This window comes from Thalassophryne amazonica, chromosome 1 (genome assembly GCF_902500255.1).
Source record: "Thalassophryne amazonica chromosome 1, fThaAma1.1, whole genome shotgun sequence".
Classification (NCBI taxonomy): Eukaryota; Metazoa; Chordata; class Actinopteri; order Batrachoidiformes; family Batrachoididae; genus Thalassophryne; species Thalassophryne amazonica.
In genome coordinates, this window is record NC_047103.1 from 57,235,925 (window position 1) to 57,262,850 (window position 26,926).

The window sequence follows — 26,926 nt, forward strand, 5'->3', positions numbered from 1 at the left end:
ATACGGTGCAGTCATCCTGTCCCCTTTGCAGAACAGCACCCCAAAGTATGATGTTTCCACCCACATGCTTCATGGTTGGGATGGTTTTCTTGGGGTTGTTCTCATCCTCGAAACATGGTAAGTGGAGTTGATTCCAAAAAGCTCTATTCTGATCTCATCTGACCACATGACCTTCTCCCATGCTCCTCTGGATCATCCAGATGGTCACTGGTGAACTTCAAATGGGCCTGGACATGTGCTGGTTTGAGCAGGGGGACCTTGCTGCCCTGCAGGATTTTAAACCATGACAGCATCATGTGTTACTCATGTAATCTTTGTGACTGTGGTCCCAGCTCTCTTCACCAGGTCCTCCTGTGTAGTTCTGAGCTTTCTCAGAATCATCCTTACCCCACAAAGTGAGATCTTGCATGGAATCCCAGACCGAGGGAGATTGACAGTCATCTTGCGTTTCTTCTACTTTCTAATAAATAATCATAACAGTTGTCTTCTACTAAGCTGCTTGCCTGTTGTCCTGTAGTCCATCCCAGCTTTGTGCAGGTCTATAGTTTTGTCCCTGGTGTCCTTAGACAGCTCTTTGGTCTTGGTTATGGTGGACAGGTTGGAGTGTGATTGATTGAGTGTGTGAACATGTCTCTTTTATACAGGTAACAAGTTCAAACAGGTACAATTAATACAGGTAAAGAGTGCAGAATAAGAGGGCTTCTTAAAGAAAAATTAACAGGTCTGTGTGGGCCAGAATTCTTGCTGGTTGGTAGGGGGTCAAATACTTATTTGCAGCAGTAACATACAAATAAATTATTAAAAAATCATACATTGTGATTTCCGGATTTTTTTTTAGATTGTCTCTCACAGTGAACATGCACCTAAGATGAAACTTTCAGACCCCTCCATGATTTCTAAGTGGGACAACTTGCAAAACCGCAGGGTGTTCAAATACTTATTTTCCTCACTGTATATATATATATATATATATATATATATATATATATATATATATATATATATATATATATATATATATATATATGATAATTTGATCACCAATGATCAGCAAGTGTAAGCTAACAAAGCTGGTGAACATAACAAAGGTGGGACAAAGTCACCATCAAGTCACTCTCAAGTCATGAATCAGCAAGTCCCAAGTCAAGTGTCAAGTCATAATGACCACCAGTTTTTTGCAAGATGACTTGACACTTGACTTGGAACTTGCAGATTGATGACTTGACAGTGACTTTGTCCCACCTCTGGAACGTAGTATCTAAGGTGGTTAGGGTACAGCTACCACAGCTGCAACATATTTATGATAAGCGGTCAGGGGAAAGACTAACCAAATTTTGAATTGCCCTGAGCACCTGGGAAGTTTAATTTGCCCCCTCTGTTTGCCATTTTAGGCTACCTAAGGTAAGGACTAGACATGCCAAGAATTCTTTTATTCCTGTGGCTGTCAGGAATTTGAATTCATTGGACAGACATTTTTTTTTTTTTTTTTTTACAGGATTTTTAAATGCTGTACTATTTATGTATTTATTACTGTCCATGTCTATGATGACAGTTTTATCTGTGTACTGTATTGTCAAATTGGATCTTGTCATTGGTTTTGGTGAGAAGGAGTGTTTTTATTGTGTATTGTCCTGTATTGTGTGTACAATTGCTTTGGACTGGTGGCCTGGTGGTGCTTTGTGGTACATGTGTTTTTGGACATCCTGCTGTACACTATATTTCCTTTTTAAGGATAAATACAGTGAAACCTGAACTTGAAATATTGTATTTAACTACCTTTTAACAACCACAAATAACACAAGAAGGCACCCTTGTGTAATGAGCAAACACACACCTATAATTTGCTTCAAGGCATTCAGTTCACTTAGTGTTTGCATGATCGCTTTAGAAGATAAATTCAGAGATATTGAGTGAAGCATGTCTTTTGTGTTCTGATACTGTATTTGGAAATAAAAACAATCAGCTGTATTCCCAACCTAACCATGTTACCACATTCCATATTGAGATTTGGGTAAATAAAGTTCTGGGTGAACATTCAAACTGGAAGTTTTATAATCTATGTAAACCAAATGTTGATATGTTATTGTGCCTGATTGTTTGATATGATATGATAAACAGCAAGCTGACAAACTACAGCTGCTGGGGGATAATACATTTCAATGATCAATACACTTCAGTAAAATATGGGTCCTTAGAGCGACTTGATGAAATCTCATCATGCTCAAATTCAAACTGATGTGAAATACATTCTTCTCGGAAGCTGAGTTTGTTGTTGTTGTTGTTGGTTTTTTTTTTTGGTTTTTTTTTAAGTCATGGGCAAGTTGGACTGATGCATAGATGCATGCAGTGGGTGCATTCCTGTATCTCCCTTCTGGCCTCATGGCGGGGGATAAAAACACCAAGAAATGTGAGACTGTAGACAATCTTTAAGATTTAAAATAACTACATTTTGACATTAAGTACCACTACTGAAAACCTCTTAGATGACATAGAAAAAAAAAATAAATTCAGCACAACAGTCCATTTAATGTTTTCTTCTCTGCCTATATACACCTGTTAAGGTGATGAAACTGTACTAATCTATTCAAGGCTTTCCAAGACTTAAAAGTGATATTAATATCAAATGTCAAACTCACAGGTTTCCAAAGAAGTAAAGTTGTTTTCTCAGGTTCGATATTGTAAGCAGAATGACTGTACCATTTTGAACTAGTTACAGTCTGGATACACTGTAGAGGATTCAAAAGATGAATTAACCTGCAAATGTTTAATGAAACTGTTGCCTTTGCATCATAATGCCTGTAATAGAGTCAACAGACTTTGAGGACAATTGGGCAACCCAGTCTCGTTTGAGGGAGGGCGCTAAAGGGTTAAAATATGACGCATATGACACAATAATCATATGGGACAGTCCTCGTATGTCCCCATCAGAAACATGACACTTTATGAGTTTTTGGGCAAATTACACAGCGAACAAAATTAAAATGCAAAGAAAAAATGACGATACGGTAGAAAGTGGACATGTGTTGCGGTTTGTTTATCACCCGGAGCTCAAACATGTCGAGGCGGTGGTGCAGGCAAAAGAACACAGCTGGGTGATTCTTTAACTACAGGCACTATTGGCTTTAAACGCAACACTTTTGGTTTTGCTCCCATTTTGTATGAGATGAACTCAAAGATCTAAAACTTTTTCCACATACACAATATCACCATTTCCCTCAAATATTGTTCAAAAACCAGTCTAAATCTGTGATAGTGAGCACTTCTCCTTTGCTGAGATAATCCATCCCACCTCACAGGTGTGCCATATCAAGATGCTGATTAGACACCATGATTAGTGCACAGGTGTGCCTTAGACTGCCCACAATAAAAGGCCACTCTGAAAGGTGCAGTTTTATCACACAGCACAATGCCACAGATGTCGCAAGATTTGAGGGAGCATGCAATTGGCATGCTGACAGCAGGAATGTCAACCAGAGCTGTTGCTCGTGTATTGAATGTTCATTTCTCTACCATAAGCCGTCTCCAAAGTCGTTTCAGAGAATTTGGCAGTACATCCAACCAGCCTCACAACCGCAGACCATGTGTAACCACACCAGCCCAGGACCTCCACATCCTGCATGTTCACCTCCAAGATCGTCTGAGACCAGCCACTCCGACAGCTGCTGGAACAATCGCTTTGCATAACCAAAAAATTTTTGCACAAACTGTCAGAAACCGTCTTAGGGAAGCTCATCTGCATGCTCGTCGTCCTCATCGGGGTCTCGACCTGACTCCAGTTTGTCATTGTAACCGACTTGAGTGGGCAAATGCTCACATTCGCTGGCGTTCGGCACGTTGGAGAGGTGTTCTCTTCACTAATGATGCAAAGGAGATGTGTTGCACTGCATGAGGCAAATGGTGGTCACACCAGATACTGACTGGTATCCCCCCCCCAATAAAACAAAACTGCACCTTTCAGAGTGGCCTTTTATTGTGGGCAGTCTAAGGCACACCTGTGCACTAATCATGGTGTCTAATCAGCATCCTGATATGGCACACCTGTGAGGTGGGATGGATTATCTCAGCAAAGGAGAAGTGCTCATTATCACAGATTTAGACTGGTTTGTGAACAATATTTGAGGGAAATGGTGATATTGTGTATGTGGAAAAAGTTTTAGATCCTTGAGTTCATCTCATACAAAATGGGAGCAAAACCAAAAGTGTTGCGTTTATATTTTTGTTGCGTATAATTTCCACCACACCATTGCCTTACAATATAAAGCGCCTTGGGGCAACTGTTTGTTGTGATTTAGCGCTATATACATGTGCTCTGATGTCACTGTTTATCTCCATAGAAACTACCCAAACAATCTTTCATACAAACTGTTTAGGGACATTACAGTGTTGTGGTGGAAATTACGGCAATAGTGTGGGACAACTATATTTTGTTTAAAAAAAATCACAACAGTTGTATGACATTGAATACCCCAATTATGTTTTGATTATTTTACTGATATTTTATTGAGATATTTTAAAACATTAGAAAAAAAAACATTTCTTTACCATTCATTTTTATCATTGAAGATCAAAAGTCTGGGTGTGGGACAAGCACAAAACGGCAATATTTGCATATAATGATGCTGAAAAAAGGTGAAAAAGTCATCATAGACTACTAGAACAAATTTCTTAACACACTTTCATTGTAAAGATAACTATAAAAGTGTGAAATTTCCCCTTTTTTCTGTTTTTCATACAATATGATCAAAGGACATAATAAGTGCCCATAGTCTAAGAATCACCCAGCTACTGCTGGGGAAAATAACCTTTTCTCAAAACACAGAAAAAGCTCACGTTTCCCCCAGTGAATCTGTAGGCAAGAGAATAGAGACAACAGTAATTTGAATTAAAGGTAAACCTACCAGGTTTATTAAAACAGCAGAGCAGATCAATCATCAAAAATCACTCATCTTTGCACAAAAATGGGTTCAGAATGTATTAAAACATCAGAGCAGATCAGTTATCAAAAATCACTCATCTTTGCGCAAAATTGGGTTCAGAATGCATACACATCTTTTAATAACACCACAAAACCAATACCCACAGCATTGTGCAGCAAACTGAACACTCTTCTTTTCAAAAACAAAGTTTTTAAGCTTGCAGTCCAGAAATCTGTCCAGGCGGGGCACCCAGTCCCACACGTCCTCGGTCTGAGTACAAAAATGTACTCCATGGTAGAGATGGAACATTATTATGAATCCTTAGTCCCTTGTTGTGATGGGAAGTGATCTGATAATTACCCTGGGCGCAGAGGTTACAAGCACATAACGCCCTCATATTGTCTTCGCTACAATGTGTAACTCATTAATTAATGTAGATCAGTGTTAAAGAGTCACTCTCTTCAGCTTGTTGTTTTCAGCTCCATATGAGAAAAGGTCCACGAGTTCAGTTCACAGGAACATTATTGTATTCCTCCAGACACTCTCAAGGTTGGCTTCAGATAAGAAATGACCCAGTCATTGTTTCTCTCTGGAAGCAAAATTCTTTCACACAATCAAAGTATGAGATCACTCACATTTTACAGACTACAGCAAGCAACAATTCATTTTGAACAGTACAATCAATCAGCATAGTTCAAACACGAATGTACAAACAATATAAACCATTTGATTATAAACAGAGGCAGCAACAATATTATTTGCAGTACACAGCTTGACCTATCATGGAACATCATGTCAGGCATTAGTTATGACTTTATTCAAAAATGGTCAATGTCTGACATGTTTTAAACCAACATGTTACACCCTACTTCTAAGCATATTTATGAAAACCTTAAACCAAAACACTTTACTGATTTGAGAGTCAACACACTTGTCAGCATTTCCACGTTCATTACAATTCATTATAAGCACATATTTCAATCATTAATCAACCGTATAATATTATATCATTTCAAAACCATCATAAATCAATTGAACACCCATCAAAGCATAGGCATACACATTTTGATTCATTTGACATCATGATAAAACCCTTAAACACATTATGGCACAAGTATACACTCTATTCAACTTCATTCATTCCATACAATACCTAGTTAATTTGAACGAGTATGGTGTAGATACTTCTAAACATTTGTTACTTTAGCATTAGCATGCAAAGCTAATTATGAGTAAAATCGCATATACGAGGTCTATTAGAAAAGTATCCTACCTTTTTATTTTTTAAAAAACTATATGGATTTGATTCATATGTTTTTACGTCAGCCAAGCTTGAACCTTCGTGCGCATGCGTGAGTTTTTTCACGCCTGTCGGTGATGTCATTCGCCTGTGAGCACGCCTTGTGGGAGGAGTGGTTCAGCCCCCTCGTCAGATTTTCATTGTCTGAGAAGTTGCTGACAGACTGGCGCTGTGCTTCATCAAAATTTTTTCCAAAACTGTGAGGGACATCCAAGTGGATACCATTTGACAAATTAAGCTGGTTTTCGGTGAAAATTTTAACGGCTGATGAGAGATTTTGGATTGTTTCTATCGCTGTAAGGACTTCCCATGGAGCAGGACATCGCGCAGCGCTCTGAGGCGACGTCGTCATCCTGTTTCAAGCTGAAAACCTCCAAATTTAAGCCTCTGTTGACCCAGGGTGTCATGAGAGAACAGAGAACTTTCAGAAGAGGTCAGAATCAGCAGTTTATCCGGACATTCCACTGTTAAAGGAGATTTTTTTAATGAAAGACGTGCGGACGGATTGGCGCGTCAGCTCGCAGCCGGAGCAGCGCGCCCGCCACAGGAAAAACACCTCCGTGTTGATAACCATTTGTAAAATCCAGGCGGCTTTTGGTGTCTTTCAGTTGAGTGAGTATCTGAGAAATTGTTTAACAGCAGGGCATGTTCCAACTTGTCCTTAAGGCTTCCAACGGAGGTGTTTTCCTGTGGCGGGCGCGCCGCGCCGGCTGCGAGCCGACGCACCAATCCGTCCACATGTCTTTCATTAAAAAAATCTCCTTTAACAGTGGAATGTCCGGATAAACTGCTGATTCCGACCTCTTCTGAAAGTTCTTTGTTCTCTCACAACGTCCTGGGTCAACAGAGGCTTAAATTTGGAAGTTTTCAGCTTGAAACAGGATGACGACGTCGCCTAGGAGCGCTGCGTGATGTCCCGCTCCGTGGGCAGTCCTTACAGCGATAGAAACAATCCAAAATCTCTCATCAGCCGTTAAAATTTTCACCGAAAACCAGCTTAATTTGTTGAATGGTGTCCACTCGGATGTGCCTTACAGTTTTGGAAAAAATTTTGATGAAGCACAGCGCCAGTCTCTCAGCAACTTCTCAGACAAAGGAATTCCAATGAGGGGGCTGGACCACTCCTCCCAAAAGGCATGCTCACAGGCGAATGACGTCACCGACAGGCGTGAAAAAACTCTTGCATGCCCACGAGGGTTCAAGCTTGGCTGATGTAATCACACGTGATTCAAATCCATATGGTTATTTTTAAAAATAATAAGGTTGGATACTTTTCTAATAGACCTCGTATTTTTATTTATTCTTTACACTATTCTGGCTCGGTGTGTAGGCTAAAACTTACCGATGTAACCATTTGTTCACCCTTGTCTTTCCTTCTCCACTGGAAACCAAAAACAAAACTGCACTTTTTGCAACTGCTTCGGTGATTGCAGCCAAAAACAAAACACTACACCATTTGTCCATTAGAAGTAATGCTGTGTTTACGTTGCACCATGGCAGGCTGTCCCCGGAAGTGGTCAAATCCTGTGATATCACACAGGAGTTCAAACAAGACTGCACTGCCCTATAAGATCTATAACTGATAACAATAAGAATTGATGAATATGAATTAAAAGTTGATTTTGTAGAAAAATATATAACTGCTTTGATAAAGTGACCCCTGAATCAATCTAAATGTACTATAAACCATCAATGGATCAATTTTAGCATGATAAATCAGTTGAATTGTGCTTGTTTCTCATCTTCAAACTTTTGTAAATGTTCAAAGTTTTTCTCAAAGCTCTCATGAGACTTTTCAGTATAATGTTAACTTGGCAAGGTTAAAACTAAACCAACATGTCCAATACTACAATTCGGTATAACAAACAAATATACCTGTTTGAACTTTACATATGGTTCAGAATGTGGTAATACTGTCAGACCGGTTCAGAATGGCAAAGTTATGCTATGTTTTTGTGTAGGCTTTCAGTTGTCCAGGTGGTTTCCATAGTAGAGAAGCTTGAATCTTCGACTGGACTGGGTTGCTTGACGCGAGGACGTTTCACTTCAAATTGCAGAAGCTTCCTCAGCTAAAATTCTTGCTCTGGTGGTCTGACTTCTGTCTTGACTCTTGTAGAGAAGAATAATCAAGAAGTCACAAAAGCTGGAGTTTTAAACCTAACATGCCCCTCCTACCGAGAGGCAGACTGCTATAGGCTAGTGACTAAACAATAGCTCTAATTAGCACCTATTGTGCTCTAGTTAGGACCTGCAGCTGAAGGCAGATGAAACAATCGTGTCATTTGATGTGACTTCGTTGTTCACCTGCATCCCCACCGCTGAGGCCGTCTCAGCTGTGAGGCAGATACTGCTGGAGGATGTGTCTCTACTTGAAAGGACCAAACTCACACCAGACCAGATCTGCCAACTCTTGGAGATCTGTCTTAACACCACGTATTTCCTGTTTAGGGGGAATTACTACAGGCAGATTCATGGTTGTGCAATGGGGTCTCCGGTATCCCCCATTGTGGCCGATCTGTACATGGAGCGAGTGGAGAAGACAGCCTTGACATCTTTCACGGGCATCTCTCCCAGTCACTGGTTCAGATATGTTGATGACACATGGGTTAAAATCAAGCAACAGGAAGTTGAGGACTTTACAGAACACATCAACTCGGTGGACGCCAATATCAAGTTCACACGTGAGGATGCCAGAAACAACCATTTAGCATTCTTGGATTGTGATGTTACGATTGGAGAGAACAGGCAGCTCCAGACAGGGGTTTACAGAAAACCAACTCACACTGACCATTATCTGCTCTTTGGCTCAAACCACCCCCTTGAACACAAGCTCGGGGTGATCAGGACGCTTCAACACAGAGCCCTACAGGTGCCCACAACTGCAGAGGGAAGGGCTAAAGAACAACACCTTGTCCGGAAAGCCCTCACAGTATGTGGGTACCCACGATGGTCCCTGGACAAAGTGCAGAAGTCCCAGAGAACAAAGAGACCAGATAGACAGGAGATGGAGACAAGAAGAAGAGGAGTGTCTCTCCCTTATTTAGCAGGAGTAGGGGAAAAACTACAGAGGATCTTCAGACAGCACAAAATCCCAGTTTACTTTAAACCAGTTAACACCTTGAGACAGAAATTAGTTCACCCTAAGGACAGGATCCCTAGTTACAAACAGAGCAATGTAGTGTATTCTATCAGATGTCAGGAAAACTGTCACAAACACTACATAGGTGAGACTAAGCAACCTTTACACAAAAGGCTATACCAGCACCGCAGAGAGGGCACCAGTGGACCTCAGCCTGCAGTTCATCTCCACCTTAAAGACACTAACCACACGTTTGAGGACAAGGAAGTTAAAATATTAGCCAGAGAGAAGAAATGGTTTGAGAGAGGGGTCAAGGAGGCATTCTTTGTGAAACGTTTCAAACCCAGCCTTAACCGGGGAAGGGGTCTGAGACACGCTTTATCCCCTGTTTACAATGGGGTACTCAGGTCAAAGCAGTTTCAGTCTTTTGTTCATGGTAATGAGTCATTCACGTCATCAGCAGATTCGTCAAGGGAGCCATCTTGAGAGGGTCCGTCCCATCATTAGGAGGGACAGCTACCCTGTCATTAGGAGGGTGCACAACCATGAATCTGCCTGTAGTAATTCCCCCTAAACAGGAAATACGTGGTGTTAAGACAGATCTCCATGAGTTGGCAGATGTGGTCTGGTGTGAGTTTGGTCCTTTCAAGTAGAGACACATCCTCCAGCAGTATCTGCCTCACAGCTGAGACGGCCTCAGCGGTGGGGATGCAGGTGAACAACGAAGTCACATCAAATGACACAACTGTTTCATCTTCCTTCAGCTGCAGGTCCTAACTAGAGCACAATAGGTGCTAATTAGAGCTATTGTTTAGTCACTAGCCTATAGCAGTCTGCCTCTCGGTAGGAGGGGTCTGGTTAGGTTTAAAACTCCAGTTTTTGTGACTTCTTGATTATTCTTCTCTACAAGAGTCAAGACAGAAGTCAGACCACCAGAGCAAGAATTTTAGCTGAGGAAGCTTCTGCGATTTGAAGCGAAACGTCCTCGCGTCAAGCAACCCAGTCCAGTCGAAGATTCAAGCTTTTCTACTAAAGTTATGCTATATGATATTCTATTTATGTTATGCTGCCCCGAGCGTTGGAAAGTCAGCTCATCCAGGGTGTACCCCACCTCTCACCCAAAGACTGATTGGATAGGCTCCAGCTCTCCCGTGACCCTTAATTGGAATAAGCAGGTATAGAAATTGAATGGATGAAGGAATAACTATAGATGGCTTTTTGGCTTCTTCTAAACTGCACTTTGTGCTTCTACACATAGTGCTAAGACCAGTGGTGAATAAAAGGTGGGCAGATGAAACACCAGTGTGCTACAGCAAAGTAGTAAAAATCTGAAGATGGTCCCTGGATTTTTATGAAATATGTATTTGATGTGAACCACTGGCACTTTTTCATTTAACAAGGGAAACATTTTAACCATTTCCACATTGAACATAAAATTGAATTCCATCAAATCACACTGAATAGACTTAGATTATTTGAAAGAATAGACTTAGACTTGAATCATTTTCTAATAAAATGTATTGTTCCTGATATCATAGCCAATGTACCTCAATACATATATTTTTTTGTAAGGAAGAGATGCACGCACAAAAACTAATGTAAGAGAAGAAATAATAATATCTTAAATTTACATAATGCCTTTCAATCAACCAGGACTCACATAAATGACAAGTGGCATTTGTGGCTGTTAAGGGGAGACGTTCACTTTATTTTAATTTCTTCCCATTTTTAATACATAACTGGAGATCTCAGTCCAAGTCATGTTGAAGTCCAATTGTTCAAACTGCAGTCTTTTTTTTTTTTTTTTTAAACCAGAGACTCCACAGTTCCTCATCACTTGTCCATGTCATTGGTAAGACAAACGATCCTTTCTTATCTTAAAAGTGTCACTGTAATTTTCCCCTCTTCGCTCATGTGAAAGCAAATAGCAAAAAAAAAAAAAAAAATGTCATGAAGGAAAGAGCTTCATAAAGATTTCTGGAAATGGTAGAGTTGAGATCATTTTTCATGTTTGCATAACTTGTCATGCTGCAAACATCCCCATAGCTCATGTAGCTGTGCAGATTTTACATTGAGATAAGAGGCTTTATCTTTAATCACAGTCAATCATGAGTATTACAGGGAGTTTAAAAATGCATTGGATTTGACTTATTGCCTAAAAATAACCTTAAACTCAGAATACAGAGCATTTCTCAAGGGTTTTAATGTTTAATGTGTTATAGATGTGCTGTGGCAGTCATACAGTATAAGAAGAAATCTGAAGAAAGAGAAACAAAGAAATCTACAATGACCACAAGGAGGCACTAAAACTCCTCCTGACTCATCCTCTCCTGCAGCTGACAGGCTGAATGGGCTTTCGAACAATAAACACATGATTTTCTTTAAATATAGTCACCACATGATCTTATGTTATATCTATATGATTAATACACACTCTTGAAGGCTCTGTTTGAAACAGATAGAGGAGAAACATACTGAAACTGGCAATGCTCTTTTTGGGTAAGTCTATGAAAGTTAGTACATGCATGATCATAGGAACAATAAAAAATGGGTAAACAGCTGTAGCATGGTTTATCCCAAATAAATAAAGTCATGCATAAATAAATAAAGCTTTATTATTGCTATGCAGTGCTATTGGCATCTGATGTATAGAAAACTGTTACATAAATAAATTCTATAACCCCAATTTCAATTAAGTTGGGACATTGTGTGAAATGTAAATAAAAACAGAATACAATGATTTGCAAATCCTCTTCAACCTATATTCAACTGAATACACCACAAACACAAGATATTTAGTGTTCAAACTGATAGACTTTTTTGTTTTTGTGCAAATGTTTGCTCATTTTGAAATGAGCAAATATTGCTGACCAGGACCACCAAACTCGACTTTTGCTCAAATTAATTATTTTAGGGCAATTTCAGGGTCTCCAGTCAATTATGAATCACCAAATCGTAATGAGACTGCAAACTTTGTGAAACAACCAAGAGCCCCAGGGATTTCCGGTACTGGAGCTGAGCTGCTATCGGTGGGTAGAGATGCTGTTCTCCTTGCATTGCAAACAATATTTGTTTCAATCTGACAGACAGGTATCATCTATATTTATTGGAAGAAAGGTCTTGTTGTCCCAACCTGGAAAGGAAAAGGTGATGGTATATATTGTAACAATATGGGTATCGTGCTGCTCTCTGTGCCAAGGAAAGTGCTTGCAAGGATACTTCTCAGAGGGATTCAGTTTCAGCTCCTTGCTGCTCAGCAACTGGAAGAGTCTGGCTTCACACCCAAGAAGTCAACTGTTGACCACATTTTCACGCCGTGGGTAGTCACAAAATGCAGGTGTGCATGTCGGCAGTTCTTCTTTGCAGCCAGTGTTGATTTTCGCAAAGTGATTCAGCTGATCTGACTGCTCACTGGGACATCCTGAGAATTCATGGGATCCCCAAGAAACTACTGGACATCATACTGGACATCATAGTCAGCCTGTACACAGATACTGTGAGTGCTGTGCAGAGTGCAGGCAGAGTCTTTCCCAGTGAAAGCTGGTTTTTGTAAGGGCCCCTTCACACATAGTGTGAATATGTACAACTCCAGGGCGACTCACGGCGATAGAGCTCGTATGAGCACACCACGAAACATTGCGCCGACGGGCAGGGGTGCAAGATGCCGGTGTGATGGTTCGTGCACGTGGTTTGTGCACAGTGCCAGCACCTGCACAATGTGTAACCACATCGCACAACTGCTGTGAAGAAAAAATAAATGAAAAAATACATGCTGCGACAGTTCCGGGCATGCGGGAACACAGCAGCTTTTCACAGCAGGTGTGCGATGTGTCACCACATTGCACAGCTACTGTGAAAATAAAAAATAAAAATTACATGCCACTCATGGGAATCAAACCCGCACCTTCCAAAGGCTCTGATTGCTACTCAGAAACTTTACAACTGAGCTACCATTGCTGTCCTATGAAAACTGTGGGAAACTGCCCAATATCAGAAAGGACATGGATGCATTTAAAAAATAAAATAAACCCCACACCATATAAAAACACCACATTTATGAAGCAGGCAATACGTCTGTTCCTCTGTCGATGGCCCATGGTCACTGACGTACAGTCATGAAATGACATGAATGAGAAGAAGTGTGCTCTGATCATGTCCACATCTGCTAACGGCATCCTGCCTGACACACATGTCTTGTGGAGGGCGTGCCGCAGGACTGACACCGCGTCATATGGAACAGAAAACGTCACAGGAAAATCAAACACTTCCTAGTGGAAGTTGCCCATGAAAGTGTTTGATTTTCCTGTGACGTTTTCTGTAATAAAATATCTTTGACTAATAGATGTAATTGGTGCTTCAATTTTCATGATGATATGCTGAAGAGGCACCCAGCAAAGATCTTCACTTCTGGGCCAGAAGTAACTCCTTGCAGGGCCATGTGGGTGCATAATGTCACTTGCACATCTTGATTTACTTCAGATTTGCTTAAGCGTGAATGTTCCAAAACAAGGGTAATTTAAAAATTCATTGCAGAAAAATGAGGCAAAACCCCATCCCAATTTTTTTATATTTTGTTCTGAAGAATGTGACCTTTTTAAAAATTTAAGTTTGACATTGGTATCTGGTATCATTTTTTTTTTTTTTTTTTGATAGATGGCCTCAAACACTGACCAAAATGTTTTTTTTTTTTTTTTTTTTTTTCAATTTTCAGACCTAAAAATCTAAGAATGTATTGGACTTCATCTTCATCTCCCATTACAGAATGTTAGAGACATAGTTCATGACAAACCACATGCAAAGTTTGAAGGTCATGCATTAAAAATTCTGGATTCTGTGAACATGAAAAGGTCGTTCCAGAATTTGCAAGGTCAAATTTTGTAAGAAATCCAGAGAGCCAGCATTAGGTCATGAATTAAACAACAACCCTGCAAGTCAGTATACAGTGTCTCCAGGACTAGAACTGTTGGCCTACAAGATTTTATGGACATGACACAAATACATCTTGACATATTTTAAGTTGAAAATGGCCAGTTAGACGATGATGCCAAAAAATGCATAAAAAAACGGGCTGACTTTACTCCAATTAGGATTTTTTTGTGAGAAAAGAATGCAGAGTAGAGATCTGAAATTTTGGATATGGTCCAATAGGTATATTACCTGTCATATACTTTTTTCCATGCAAATATGAAAGGGTCAGGTGGGGAGCATTTGATGATTCCAGCTGGAATGACTCACTCATAACTGTGACAACTTGCATGCTGTCACAGCCCAGTGACAAAGTACCCTTAGAATGAGTCCTTAATACCTACATGTGAGTGGACTCCCTCATGGAGGCTGCCATGTTGATGCAATAGGCCAAAAGGAACATACTTTGTCTTTTGCATCTTGGAGCACAGGAATCAGAGATTGCTCCCCTATTATATGTACAGGTCCATAGCTTAAATTAGAGAACCCTCATTTTTGTGAAATGGAAAAAACTTACATATTACTTATCACAAGAGAAGGCAAGGACACCTGAATTCCCTTCGCCGAAGATGCAAAAAGATGATGGAACCTTAATCAAGACAGACAATAGCATAATGAAGTCTACAACCTCACCACTAGGTAGCAATAAATCCTATGTGCTGTGACTTTAAAATTTATGGAATTTTACAAAAAAAAAAAAAAACCTGGCTGTTGGTTGCTGTTAGATAGATAGATAAACTTTATTGATCTCACAGAGGAGAAATTCACGTTACGTCAGCTCTTAAGACAACACACAAGGTGGGTGCAAGTAGAGGAAAATGTTCATCGAACAGCATGTGCAAGGACAAGCAATAATAATAATACTTGTAACAGTACAAGACATAAGAAATGAGGTAGAAATATAATATGTGTGTGTGTATATATATATATATATATATATATATATATATGTATATATATATATATATATATATATATACATATATATATATATATATATATATATATATATATATATATACGTATATATATATATATATATACATATATATATATATATACGTATATATATATATATATATATATATATATATATATATATATATATATATATATATATATATATATATGAGGTCTGTCAATATAGGTCCTTTTTATTTTTTTAAAAACTATATGGATTTCATTCATATGTTTTTACGTCAGACATGCTTGAACCCTCGTGCGCATGCGTGAGTTTTTCCACGCCTGTCGGTGACGTCATTCGCCTGTGAGCACTCCTTGTGGGAGGAGTCGTCCAGCCCCTCGTCGGAATTCCTTTGTCTGACAAGTTGCTGAGAGACTGGCGCTTTGTTTGATCAAAATTTTTTCTAAACCTGTGAGACACATCGAAGTGGACACGGGTCGAAAAATTAAGCTGGTTTTCGGTGAAAATTTTAACGGCTGATGAGAGATTTTGAGGTGATACTGTCGCTTTAAGGACTTCCCACGGTGCGAGACGTCGCGCAGCACTCTCAGGCACCGTCGTCAGCCTGTTTCAAGCTGAAAACCTCCACATTTCAGGCTCTATTGATCCAGGACTTCGTGAGAGAACAGAGAACTTTCAGAAGTCGGTTTCAGCATTTTATCTGGATATTCCACTGTTAAAGGAGATTTTTTTTAATGAAAGACGTGCGGACGGATTGCAGCGTTGGCTCGCAGCCGCTGTGACGCTCTGCCACAGGAAAAACACCTCTGTTGGAAGCCTTAAGAACAAGTTGGAACATGTCCAGCTGTTAAACAATTTCTCATATACTCACTCCACTGAAAGCCATCAAAAGCCGCCTGGATTTTACAAATGGTTATCAACACGGAGGTGTTTTTCCTGTGCCGTCGCACCGCGCCGAATGCGTCCCAACGCGCGACCCGTCCGCACGTCTTTCATTAAAAAAATCTCCTTTAACAGTGGAATGTCCGGATAAAATGCTGAAACCGACTTCTTCTGAAACTTCTCTGTTCTCTCACGACGTCCTGGATCAATAGAGCCTGAAATGTGGAGGTTTCGCACCGTGGGAAAGTCCTTAAAGCGACAGTATCACCTCAAAATCTCTCATCAGCCATTAAAATTTTCACCGAAACCCAGCTTAATTTTTCGAACCGTGTCCACTTCGATGTGCCTCACAGGTTTAGAAAAAATTTTGATCAAACAAAGCGCCAGTCTCTCAGCAACTTCTCAGACAAAGGAATTCTGATGAGGGGCTGGACGACTCCTCCCACAAGGAGTGCTCACAGGTGAATGACGTCACCGACAGGCGTGGAAAAACTCACGCATGCGCACGAGGGTTCAAGCATGTCTGACGTAAAAACATATGAATGAAATCCATATAGTTTTTGAAAAAAATAAAAAGGACCTATACTTTATTGACAGCCCTCGTATATATATATATATATATATATACACACACACATAGACACATATACATACACACCTACGTACATACCTGTATATATATATACCCATACACGCACATCCATATGCACACACATACCTATACACATAAACATATATATATATATATATGCATATGCATATGTACATGTTAAACATGACTGGGATTGAAAAAGAGATAGGAGCATCTTCTATACAATATGTGAAATGGAGTTTAGATGTGATAAGGTGACATTAGTGCTGGGATCTGTAAACAAATTGTTATTGCACATGATATGTGGACATATTAATAATATTGCACGTGATTTGTGGACATATTATTGCATGTGGTTATTTCACAGTGTTATTGTACAGCCTGACCGCAGCAGGGAGGAATGACCTGCGGTATCATTCCTTCTCGCACTGAGGGTGCCTCAGTCTGTCACTGAACGAGCTGCTCAGCTCCACTACAGTCTGGTGCAGAGGGTGAGAGGAGTTGTTCATGATGGATTTGAGCTTGGTTAACACCTCCTCTCTGCCACCTCCTCCAGAGACTCCAGAGGACAGCCCAGGACAGAGCCGGACTTCCTGACCAGCTTGTTCAGTCTCTTTCTCTCCAACTGAGGGTTCCAATTGAAAATTGCAACATCTCCACACACTTTTTTTATGAACACTTTTAATCCTGAACAAAACACATCAAAATACAAAAATAGCCACAAGGTAAAAGACAACATCAAATATAGAGGAGTGTGAGAGGGCAAAAAAGAGAATAAAAACAAAACAAACACATCAAATAGACAAGAAAAAGGAGTCATTGTGGTGTAATCAAGGCTGTTACTGTAAAGTGAGTCCAAGGTATAGCAAGGCCAGAGAGAGAGACATAAAAAAAAAAAAAAAATGACAGATTCAAGCAAGCAAAACAAGGGCAACAAAAAAGCAACACAGAAGAAGCTGTGACAGAGCTGAGTTGTGCCTATTAGTGTTTTTATCCTTGTCGTGTGGCCTTGCAGCGCTGGCTCTCAACCTAACGTCATCACTTTTGCTGTACTCTCAACCTTGTGGGCTGAAGCTCACACTGCTTCTCATCAGAGGATATTACCTAACACTCAGAGGACAACATTCATCAGCGTCACACGCCTTTTGCCAGCAGTGCATTTCTTTCTATAGGTGCCTCAAATCCATTTCTGTGGTTTGTGTGTGCAAGCCACAGGATGCCTTGTGTGACCCCATGCCACTGCAGCAGAGGGTCAAAGTGTGTCACAGGTTTTTTTTTTTTTTTTGCTTTTTAGTTTCCGCTAATATACAACCTGCGTGTGTCCTGGTAAACACAAAATCCTCAAAGGACAAGTTTTTTTTTTCTTTTTTTATTTATTTACACTATTCATATTAAATCATTGTCAGCAATCAAAGGTGCAACAATATACAAATAATTAGGAATAACCCTGTTCTGTCTGATGATTTGTGGATGTTACGGTTGCAAATATCCCATCCCTAGAGACTAAACGTTTTATCTAGCGACTTGCATCAAATCAGGCAGTTATTATTATTATTATTTTATTTTTATTACCATTAATTGGAGTAAGTGGTTGAAGATGAGTGAGCGAGTGAAAAATACCAGCGCACACTGATGGCATAGTCACAGGTAAGATGCGAAAGTGATGTGAAAACTTTATGTTTTAGGGTCAAAATTCATTAAATTAAGGGTGGGCATTTAATCAAATTAAATTAAAAACATTAATTTAATTTAGGGTCGGTGTTTAAGCATCTTTCTTTAAAAAAGGGGAGTGGGCAGATGCTCATGGGGGTGTATGATTTATAAATTTGTGTGACCGTTATCTGAGTTGCATTGTCAGGATCAAAGATTAGTGTCCAGGTGGAAAGATCAGCAATCAAGATCAAAAGTCAGGATTTCACTTCCGTGATTAGGAGCAACATTCATGATCAAAACTTGGCAATCAGAAAGAAAGGTGAATCTCCAGTCATGTTTCCTGTCCCCAAGGTCTTTTCAGTCCAAATCCAAATAATGATAAATATTGCGTGAACAAAAGAATGTATTTTCAGGCAGCAGTGTCCAACTAGACTGGATGAAGGATAATAGTTTGGTTTAAAACAAAGTAAAGGAGGGGTGGGGGCTTTGGCAGAGGTATACAATCTGAAATCCCTTCTAGTTAAAATATAATGTGTGATGGGACTAACAGCTGCTTCTGAAACAGGGATGTTCTTCATGCTGAACCATGGCCATAAAACACGTTGTCCTCTGCTGTAAATAGTCTTCTCTTCTTTCCTTTACGACTTTGCCCTTTGATATTATGTTTCTCGCTAACTGCGACAAATGCTCATCTGTCCATGAAGCTCTCATTCTATGGTGGTTTTCCAGCCCCCCTCAAGAACACAAAGCATAAACCACACTGAAACAATTTGTCCGGGCTATAGAAATAAAATTTAGAGGAACTGAGTTACCCTTTCTTCATTAGAGCAAAAGGATGATTTGGGAAACTTGCTGAAAATACTGTGACTGATAATCTAAGATATTTCTTACCAACTACATCTACACTACATGACCTAAAAGCCTAGGAAAGAAAGATTGGACACACATTGAGCATTCAAAGATTAGAGCACAAACAGTATCATACACTGGCCACAGGAAAACCCTAATGAGTAATGAGAAGTTATCTGAAAAAGTGCTTTGAAGCTTTTGTCCATAAATAAGTAAGAAAATGTATGTGCACCTGGTGGAATATGGAAGATGAACCGATGGTCATAGGAGGAGATTTTGTTGGAACAAGGCATTCAGATGCTTCACCTCAGGGAGCTGTGGTTGATGAATGCTGCTCGGCCCTCCAGCCAGAACAAACCGAACTTGTGGTGGGTATTTGGGGCACAATGACATTAAAAATGCTTTGAACCAAAAACAAAATAACTACACTTGTTAGCAGATAGATACACCCCCGTATGCAAGCTATCTCTTGAGCCCCGGTGAGGACCATGTAACTCATAATGATGCAGCTGCAAGACATGAGCCTGACCCACAGAGCCACATGGGTGATGTCACTGTCATGCCAACTTTGCCTTCAAGAGTATTAAATTTAACTAAGAAGGACATACTTTTCCAGTACGTACACTGAATAACAGCCTTTGCTCACATCATGTGCATGACGTGTTGTGCATCCAGGTAACTATGCTGTAATGCAGTCTATCAATCTATATTTATCAATATTCAAAATCTAATTTACCTTGTTCTACAACACTGATAGAAATATTCTGGTTTTGTTACACACAACGATAATGACGGCAATAGCTCTGTTGGTAGCGCGAGCCATCTTATGATTGAAGGGTCAGTGGTTCAAATCCAGCTCCCATCCAGTAAAAAAAAAAATCTACATATTGCCATTGTGGGCTTGGGCAAAACACTTAACCCACCTTGCCTGTGTATGAATGAGGTAGTGGTCAGACAGGCCGTAGGTGTAGAATGGCAGACACACTTCTGTCAATTTGCTCTAGGGCAGCTGTGGCTACACTATTAGTTTACCACCACCAATGTGTGAGTGAATGAATAATGCAACTTGTAAAGTGCTTTGGGTGTCTTGAAAAGCACTCTATAAATCCAAGTTATTATTAAGTGTTGACAGGACAATGCATTGAGTTGAATATTTTTTTTAAATATGTCAATGAAAATATCAGTCAGTTACAGATGCTTCTCCTGAATAAGGTTTAACCGGGCCCATCGTCTGAGCAAGCACTTTGGGAATAGTGTTGAGACAAAAAAAAGGAGAAAAACTTCAGGAATTTTGATTATTGCAAGGAACCTCAAGCACACCAGACAGTGTGATGATTGTCCTTGCACATATCCTGCACCTCCCTCATATACTTGTCTGACACACTAGATTTCCTCATCCAATACCACACCTTTTCTCTTAGCTCTCTGTTATAACCTTTCTTTAAGCTGACAAACAATGCAACTCCTTCTGGTCTTCTCAATTCTCAATCAGCACTCTCAAAGCAAATATTGCATCTGCAGTGCTCAGTTTGTGTAATTTAAAGTTATTCATACTGAAAAGTACAGAAAAGTCTTCTTTGAACATTGCTGGGGTTTGATGGATACGTTATTGAGGTGAATTTCATGTTTTCCATGCATCTTATTTCAGATTATTTCTTCCCCACTTGTGGCACCAACTTGCGACCGACCATTATGAAATTTTGCAGGTAGCTTTTTGTTAATGTTTCTGTCACTGGACCATGGTTCATGTTTATTGGTCTTAATCATTTTAACAATGTAAACACGTGAGTGTCCATTGAATGTATGTGCAGGTTGTGATGCAGAAGACACTAAGGGAAGAGAATGAAAAAGTAGGTTTTAAATTTGATGCAATTTTATATAAAAATTCAAAGGTAGAAATGGGAGTAGGCCATTGTCCTAGATTCAGTACACTTAATAGAATGTGGGAACAGATTAATATTGATTGACTCTTTGACAGTGTGGGAGTTAAAAGCCAAAATGCAGTTTTTCTCTACTATAGCGCCATCTGCACGTAAATAAATGTAATTCTTGGTATATGAGAAACATGACCAGGGGCCTCATGTGCAATGACTTGCATGAATTTCCTACTGAAACATGGCAAAAATGTTCAGATATAGCAAAGTGTGCATAGGCATGGACCCATGGACGTTTATGTTTGTACATCTCAATCAATGTATTTTGTATGTAAGTAGGTATGTGTAGGTGTATATTTATGTTTGTGTATATATATGTGTATATATGTATATGTGTATGTTGATGTGTATATGTATGTGTGTGTATATATATGTATATATATATTGATATCGGTTTAGGTGTGTAGGAATTTATGTGTATATGTGGCAAAGGGTATTACTGGTTGTGGGGAAGAAGGGGTAGGGATAAATAAGCTGATGCTTCACCCTACCCCTTTTCGGACATGTTGGGTACACAGTAGGAACTTTTTTGTTGTTGTCTTTACTGATCTATCTTGTAATTGTTGTTGTATCAAATGTTCGAAATAAACAGTTTTCATTCATTCATTCATTCATTCATTCATTCATTCATTCATTCATTCATTCATTCAATGTGGAATTGAGCGCACGTGCACCAAACTCCTACCTTTCCACACCCCTCTTTAAATATGCAAATTCATGTAAATTGGCTCTGGAGCTGGGATTCCCCTCCGTCAGATCAGTCGACTTGAAAACAAAAAAGAAATTATACTGAGTGAGTCACAGATGCCTGGAAATGATGTGGGCACACGCAGGGGTAGTTTATTTGGTACCCTGTTAAATGAAATAAACATGAAATGGAAAAAAATGTTAGTTGGAGTGTGTATGTGTGCATGTGGAGGCTAAAAGAAAGTGTGTCATTACCAAACAACACAAATAGCCTGAAAGTGTCCCCCCCCCCCCCCCCCCCCGCAACACAAATGATGTGCAATTGTGTTATCCACCCCCCAACAATGATCCAACATTGCCAAGGTGTGGTTGAGGTGGCTGCCCAGCGTAGCCTGCATGTGGACGGCTGTCATGTCCGTGCTGAAACAGCTGACCGCTATGTACTTGCAACTCACAGCTGGAGAACATATATCATGCCATGAACAACATCAGCTCTCAACACTCCTTGCAATGCACATGTGTGGGCGGGCTCTCATGACATGCTGATAATTAAATACAACCAAGATCACATTTGGACTGGCCAGCACATCTCAGCGTGCACAGCACAGTGTGAACCATCCACCATGTTGTGGAAAAGTGAATAAAAACATATATACAACAAGGGAAAAGACGTGAACTCATTCATGTTCATGTTTGATTGCTTTGCTCATACCGTTGTGGACAGGGGGTGTGTCAGATGGCCGCTGGCCAGCGACTCAGTCAGTTGGAACAGATAGAGTGAACATGACGTGTTAAATTAAAACACAGAGGACAGAGAAGGGTAGACAAATAAATAAATACTACAGTAAATAAATACATGCATATTTATATAACAAATATGTACGTAAAATAATCACAGAAAAGCCTGACCCTCTGTCACTTTGTTCATGATTGTCTTACATTTAAACAGTACATTCATTGTTCTTATAATGTTCTGTTTTCAGGGGGTTTCTGTTTCTTTTGCCCAACTTTGTGTTATGTGTGAAGAAACATTTCAGCTTGATAAGTTGAATCGTGTGAGCCATGGCAACATTCAAATTCAAATTCAAATTTGTTAATTTATATAATGCCAGTTCACGATGAGATCACCTCAAGGCACTTCACATAACATAATAAAAACAGAAAACTGAATTAAAAACTTAAAAACACAATAAAAAGACAAAACCATAAAAGAACACAAGAATAAAAACACATAACACAATAAAACAAATGATAAAACAAGGAAAACAAATAAGTCTTTAAACGTTATTTAAAAGTCTCCACAGTATCCGACTGCCGTATGTGTGCTGGGAGATTGTTCCACAGAACTGAGGCATGGTAAAAGAAAGCTCTGTGACCTGCAGACTTTTTATTCACCCTGGGAACACATAGAAGTCCTGCACCCTGTGAACGCAGGGCCTGAGCTGGTACATAGGGCCTTACCAGGTCAGCCAGATATGGAGGTGCAAGTCCATGAACAATTTTATAAACTAATAAAAGTACCTTAAAATTTGATCTTGCAGCGACTGGAAACCAATGTAGGGATGTCAAAATGGGCGTAATATTTTCAAACATTCTGCTTTGTGTCAAAAGTCTGGCAGTTGAAGACCCCTAATACTGGACTGTGGTAATCCATAAAATAAAGCATTACAATAGTCCAATCTAGAAGAGACAAATGCATGAATCAAGGTCTCAGCATCAGCCATAGACAGGATGGGACAAACCTTTGCTCTATTTCGCAAATTGAAGAAAGCAGTCCTGGTAATGTCTCTAATGTGGAGGTCAAAAGACAACGTAGGATCAAAAATTACCCCAAGATTCCTCACTTTATCCGTATGATGTATAACACATGAACCTAAGGTAAACATTAGTTGATCAAATTGATGCCGATACCTCGCTGGACCAAGAACCATAATTTCAGTCTTATCAGAATTTAGAAGTAGGAAGTTACTAGACATCCAACTTCTCACTGTTGCAAGGCAGTCTTCCAAAGATTTTATGTGAATGAGATTACCAGCAGTTATCAGCATGTACAATTGGATGTCATCAGCATAGCATTAAAAGGCAATCCCAAAACACCGCAGTATATTCCCAAGGGGTGCTACATAAAGGGAAAAAAGCGGGGGGCCTAAAATGGATCCCTGCAGAACCCCAAATTTCATGTCCCTAAGATCAGAGGAAGTGCCATTGCACAACACACAGTAAGAACGACTGGTCAGGTATGACATCAACCATGCAAGGACAGTTCCAGCAATCCCAAAATGATTCTCAAGCCTATCGAGTAAAATAAGATGATCCACTGTATCAAATGCAGCACTAAGATCCAACAGCACCAAGACTGTAGTGGTATCTGAGTCCATTGCTCGCAAAAGCTCATTCACAACTTTAGTAACTGCTGTCTCTGTGGAGTGATATTTTCTAAAAGCAGACTGCAATGGCTCAAAAGGATTATTCTCAGTGAGGTGGTCCACGAGCTGTCGCAAAGCCACTTTTTCCAGGATTTTAGAACAAAATGATAAATTTGATATCAGCCTATAATTTTTCAATACACAAGATTGGATTTCTTAAGTAATGGTTTAATTACTGCAGACTTGAAACATTTAGGAACAGATCCGGAAGTTAGTGAGAGATTTATAATTTCCAGCACAGTCGGCGCAAGAATGGGCCATAGATCCTTTAACCGTTTTGTTGGTAAAGGATCAAATAAGCAGGTTGTGCTTTTTGTAGATGTCACGAGCTTCGTCAGTGCGCCTAGCAAGAATCCATCAAAGTCTGTAAATCTGGGTAACACTTCAGTGGTAGCATCCACCTCCATAGCAGGATGCGGTGGTTGGACCAAGTCCTGCTGAGATATGCTCAACCTAATATCCTCAATTATCTTCTCGAAATAGTCCAAGAAGTCCATTAAATTTTCCAATTTAATGGACATTTCCAACATTTCCAATTAAAAAGCCAATAGGCCATGCCTCCTTTCAACATTCATGATGTACTTATGTATTTCAAGTAAGACATGTTCAAAGATTACCCATGTCAAATTTGGTACAACTTCAATTAGCCAATTTTGAGATATAATCTTTTGAGGTTGATGGCACCCCCCAGTGTCCTGTCAAAAATATTTTAATCAGGCACCCTCTCTGCGAGATGGTACATCAGACAGGTGAGTTTTGTCCAGCTCAGATTAACGTTATGAAGATGAGTCCAACTTCCTGATTTTAACAGGGAGGTTCATCTTTTATTTTTCAGGTTGGTTAACACCCATCGAGCTCATTTTAAGAACTTCAGATATAGAGGTTAGTAGATGCTGTCTGCAAACTCTTTGTTGATCAGAGTAATGGTCTGGGTTGCTCCTCAAAAAGTCAGTTTTGCATATTTTCAAATTTGTGAAAACTATGCAGGTGCAAATGGTCATGGCCTAACTCAGGAGATTCAGCTCGAGCTAGTGAACCTGCCCATATATGGATATAGTACTACAGCACCCCTTATGCGGATTTGTTTAAATTTTATGTCAGTTTTGGAGTTCTGTTTCAGGATCCAAAATTGCAACATTTTTTTTTTCATTTTGTTGATATGTTTTATTCAATGAATTTCCAAAGATGTTCATTTCAACTCGGAGCCAGGGAGTGTAACTGGAGCCTACCCCAGTGTTCAGTGGGTGAGAGGCAGTGAAAATGAACTAAACAAGCTCTACTCTATTCTGTTCTTTTCTAAGATGCCAGCTTATCATAGCCTGCATTTCGACAAACTCATTCACACCTATGGTCAATTTAAAGTTTCCAGTTCACTTAACCTACATGTCTTTGGAGGTGAAAGGAAACCAGAGTACCCAGAGGGAACCCACAGAAAGGTGGGGAGAACATGCAAACTCCACATAGAAATGACCAGGGTCCATATCCACGAAGCAGCCTAGAAAAAAGATTTTCTAAGATTTTTCTTATTCTAAGAAAAATCTTAGAATTTCTTAAAATTTTTTGTTAAGATGAAAGTTGTCTGCAAAGCACCTTAGGCCTTAAGAGAGCTCCTAAGGTGCCAAACTGGTAAGAGTAGTGAGGAGGACTTTTAAGAAGCTTAAGAGTGTCTTAAGCAGAGAAGCTGGTGGAAAAGACAGAGAGAAAGCAGAGCTATTCTCCGTATGTAGGATGACAGTGGGTCAGTAACACCACCAGCTTGATGCACGTAATTACTTTATGTTAATTTACTGTCCTAATCTATTTATAAATTATTTAGGTTCTTGTTATCATATACACACATTAATATTATCATTATTTGTATTATCATTATTTGTATTATTATTATCAGTATTATTGATATTTTATTATTACTTCTATTTTGCTATTTGATTTTTTAAATGACAACAATGGATATGTGTTTTCACTGTCTTGTGTCATGCATGCAATTTTAACGTATTTTATACCCGATACTGGTATTGGGATCGGTGCATCCCTAGTTGTTACTATCTTTATTAATGTGTTTTCTTTTTCTCGATGGTGGAACTAGTGAGCTTCTTAACAAGCCCCCAATTGTCACCCTGTGTAATGTTGTAAATGTCAGACACTGTCAGCCGCCGCACACCTAATACGTTTTTATTTCAGTGTGTGTGTGCAATCTGCTCTGGCCTCAGCATTTACACACACAGGCACAGTCATTTCGTTTTACATTGTGGTGAGCTGTGTGGTAGAATGGTGACCAAACCACATCTTTCATTGTTTTTGCACACTAACTCTGAAAGTGATTTAATTTTTTACACATGACAGAGTTAATGGTGGAAGTCATCAAACACAACACATCAGATTCATGGTACTGGCAAATAACACAACCAAACTATTTCAATAAATTTGCATTTTTAAATAGGGGCATGGAAAGGGAGGAGATTGGTGCATGTGCATGTGCTTTCACCTTCACGGTGATTGAGATGTACAAACGGAACATGCTTAGATCCATGCATATGCACAAGTTGATACATTTGGATATTTTTGTGCTTCTGCCAGTTTCTGGGTTTTGGCGTATGTCATGTACATGAGGTCCCAGGTCGGTTTCAAACCCAGGACCATCTCACTGTGAGGCAACAGTGTTAATCCCTGAAGCACCTCTGCTGCATAAACTTTATTACATTAAGTATTGTGTTTTTC